The sequence below is a fragment of the Gigantopelta aegis genome, chromosome 5, assembly GCF_016097555.1.
Source record: "Gigantopelta aegis isolate Gae_Host chromosome 5, Gae_host_genome, whole genome shotgun sequence".
NCBI lineage: Eukaryota > Metazoa > Mollusca > Gastropoda > Neomphalida > Peltospiridae > Gigantopelta > Gigantopelta aegis.
In genome coordinates, this window is record NC_054703.1 from 23732708 (window position 1) to 23736855 (window position 4148).

Here is a 4148-nt window from a genome sequence, read left to right on the forward strand (position 1 = left end):
GTCAAAGAAGGTACCCGTAAGTATTGTTTTTCTATATCCTGTGATCTTGTTGTAGTCTCCCGAGATCAGTTGACCATTCCAATATGATAATGATAATATTTGTTGGTTATGTTTTATTCGAAATTTTCTGTTAAGTCACACACTAGTTTTTAAACACTATGACGTATTGTTCACTATTAAAGCCGTTCGTTATAATTTAAATTATAAGTACTTACATTTAATTATTAAAAATAATCAATAGAGGACTGGAGTTCCGAATTGCGCATGCGCGACATTGCGAAAACAGACCCGGTCAAAGGTCAATACTGCCTAGAAATGCTTTGTTTACGTTGAAAGTACATTGCCGATGACTTTAAAATAGATTGTTCTGTAAATAAGACATGTATTTTGGTGAAATACTTGCGGGATGTCATTTGAATTTTGTAAACTTATATGAATAAAATGTGAAAAACGTTTGTCTTCACCAGAATATTTACAAAGTTATTGATTTGTGAATCAAGGCTGGGGGTTTGAGTTCGTTTGCCACATGGTGTTGATCATTTACTAAGTATGTGAAGGGGTGGGTTTTGGGGGTCGACCCCTCTCCCACCGCTCAAGCATATTTTCTTTTTTTCTATTATTTTCCAGGGGAGCATGCCTCGACCACCTCTATAAACGTCGCTTACCACAGTATAGAACCCCTGTTAAAATTCCTGCACACGCGCCTGCCTTAATAAAGTTTTCGTCATATGACACCTACAATAAATATTTTAAGCTTCAGTATAACATTCGTCATTGGAGCTGTTATCATGGGAGTAAGCTTGGGGGGGGGGGGGGGGGGGGGGGGGGGGGCGGACAAACCCCCACTACCCGCTGATGGTTACAGTGAAATATAAGGCTATTCATATACATGTGTCTAGGAAACATGAAGACTAAAGTGGTTTATTTAACGACGCACTCAACTCATTTAGTTTACGGTTATATGGCGTCAGACATATGGTTAAGGACCACACAGATATTGAGGGAGGAAACCCGCTGTCGCCACTTCATGGGCTACTCTTCGATTAGCAGCAATGGATCTTTTATATACACCATCCCATAGACAGGATAGCACATACCACGGCCTTTAATGTACCAGTCGTGGTGCTCTGGCTGGAGCGAGAAATAGCCCAAATGGGCCCTCCGACGGGGATCGATCCCAAACCGACCGCGCATCAAGCGAGCGCTTTACCACTGGGCTACGTCACGCCCCTTACACAGTTGGACAATTGACTATTGTTTTTAGTACTTACAGTAAATGTTAGTATAGCTTTTTTGACACCACGTTTTAAATCACGTGTTATTTTAAACATAAACCGTGTATCAAAATCAACAGTCTCATCAATGCACAACATAATGTACTGGCTTTGTGAAGAAGTCGGTGATCTGCAATGCATACTTTTACCGATATTCAACTCCAAAGTGAGACTGTTTAAAAAACAATATAAATAATTTTTTTAAAAACCCACTCGGCCGATATATAAATTAAATGTTGAGGTAACACAAATTCATACGGGGATGAGTTGCTTTTGATGGACTGTTTGGAATTAATTTGTCTAGAAAATAATTATAACACCGTAGCTGATTAGATCTGTGCAGTTGATGCATATTTTCTCCGGTTTTTTTTTTACATTAAATGTTGCCTACTCGATTTCCGCTATCAAAAGTAGCATTGACCCGTGACCTTTCCAAGAATTCATTGCGCTAAACCGGAAATGATCGTAACTCCGAAGTGGTCTATTTCGTACACTTGAAGTGGTTTTGGTCATCCAGGGTTTTGTAATACGGCCTCAGATCACAGTTATCTTCCCATTTGGTTGTGGAAAATCCGGAAATTTGTCCGCGCAAGTAGTCTGCTGTTTGACTGATTATTTCATGGCAGACAGCTTTGAAGTGGCAACTATTTGACTGAAGTTGACAGGGGATAGCATGTAGTTTGTAAACATGTGTAACTTGCTGACACTGAAGACTAGTTTGTGGTAATTCCGGCCCATGCAAAAGTAGTGCTTTGTATGTAAAATGGGTGTACTCCGGCCAGGTTTAGGGGCCGTCCATAATTTTTAACATTTTCACGAGCGTACAAACCGTACACTTTTGACCATCCCCTCCCCCCCCCCCCCCCCCTAAAAGTGTAGATCCCCAAAGTAAAAATGTTGATCGACATTTTTCATTTTTAACAAAAGTGTACGCTGGCCACTTAACCCCCTTCCCCCCGCGTACGGTTTGTACGCTCGTGAAAATGTTGAAAATTATGGACGGTCCCTTAGTGGGTGTGTTTGTTTAAACCAATATCCTGGGAGAAAGAGCTGGACAACAGGGGTTGTCCTTTTCAGGGTATGTGTCCCCCAGGCAGGCAAAAGTACATACAAAAATCCATGGGCCTGCTGATATTAATAAAAATGTTATAGCCTCTAACGCTGTATAGAAACATATAGCGTAATTAATTGTGGTCTGTGGCCTGATATCCCAAAATGCATTTAAAAAAAATAATTCTAAAAACGCAAGTTTGTCTGAGAAGTAATCGTTATTGAGACAAGCTCTAGTTATTTTTAGATATCACAGGCTTTCTGGTATACCTTTATCCAAATGTGTTGCATGTTTGTAGATTAACATAACTTAGTGTCCATTTTCACGGGATGTGACTTTAATAAAACATAATCACATAACATTCACAGACATATCATTAAATAGCATTATACACCATTTTGTAGATTTATACAACTTATATTTACCAAACTAACTTTAAAAAACCCATCCTAATTAATGAATGATTACATATGAAACCATATTATCGAGAAGACGTAATGAAATATTCTTTTGAATCGTAAACATTACCAAATTATTTAAGTCTCTTTTTTTTAGATAATGTGACCATGCCGAAAGATCCTGAATTTCATACCATTGTAAAATGTTTCTAAAACCCATTATAACAAGGTGGATAGGTCGTTTTTATATTTTTATTATTGAATTTTTTTTATTTTTTCTTATTTTACTTCATTCACCGCTTCGATATCTTTAAAAAAAAACCCCACAAAGTTACAGCTAGTGCATCACAACTGGTATATGGAAGTCCGCGATATGTGCTGTCCTGTCTGTGGGATGGCGTCATAAAAGATTTCTGGATAGGTCGGGGGGTTTTTCGGGTAATTTTTAAAGTTTTATTTTATTTCATTCATCGCTATGATACCGGCCTCAGTGGCGTCGTGGTTAGGCCATCGGTCTACAGGCTGGTAGGTACTGGGTTCGGATCCCAGGCGAGGCATGGGATTTTTAATCCAGATACCGACTCCAAACCCTGAGTGAGTGCTCCGCAAGGCTCAGTGGGTACGTGTAAACCACTTGCACCGACCAGTGATCCATAACTGGTTCAACAAAGGCCATGGTTTGTGCTATGCTGCCTGTGGGAAGCGCAAATAAAAGATCCCTTGCTGCTAATCGGAACGAGTAGACCATGTAGTGGCGACAGCGGGTTTCCTCTCAAAATCTGTGTGGTCCTTAACCATATGTTTGACGCCATATAACCGTAAATAAAATGTGTTGAGTGCGTCGTTAAATAAAACATTTCTTTCATCGCTATGAAGGAAGGAAGGAAGGAAGGAAATGGTTTATTTAACGACGCACTCAACACATTTTATTTACGGTTATATTCGCTGTGATGTCTTTTTAAAAACAATGTTACAGATGGCGCAGGGGTGGTATGGCTTGTCCCAGACTCACTGCATCGAAACGTTTGGGAAGGGGGAAGTTACTCTGTGCGGTGCGGTGCCGTCTGCAGTGGGACGTGTTCGTATTCGTGGTCGACCGAGAATCGACGGATTTCAACCGGTCCTGTGCTCAATTTGACAAACATCAGAAGAAGCCAAGACGGACAGCACTACGTGTGCTCCGTACTCGATTCTGGTTCTCCAGGAACCAGGACAACATCGACTTGGGTGACTGTAGTTTGTAAGTATTCAGACTAGGGTCTAGTGCTGGATATAGCTCGAGTGTCCTCTAGCGTTATTCTATTTTATGTGAGAATAACCCTGGAGATGACTGTGTGTAATAATCGAATTAAAGGTCTGTAGCATCAGATTTAGCAAAAAATGATTATTTCAGATATAGTAGCTGGCTACCAAGTGGTCGTCGAC

At 40.3% G+C, this 4148-nt stretch overlaps 1 long non-coding RNA gene across 1 annotated transcript in view; it reads left to right on the forward strand.

The window, feature by feature from the left end:
* Positions 1–3947, forward strand: part of LOC121373201 — a 5725-nt gene extending 1778 nt beyond the window's left edge. Inside the window, exons 3-4 of the long non-coding RNA XR_005958035.1 lie at positions 1–16; positions 3700–3947. The exon at positions 1–16 is cut by the window's left edge and continues 38 nt beyond it. This is a non-coding gene — a long non-coding RNA (uncharacterized LOC121373201). The remainder of the gene's footprint in view (positions 17–3699) is intronic.
* Positions 3948–4148: the final 201 nt, after the last annotated feature.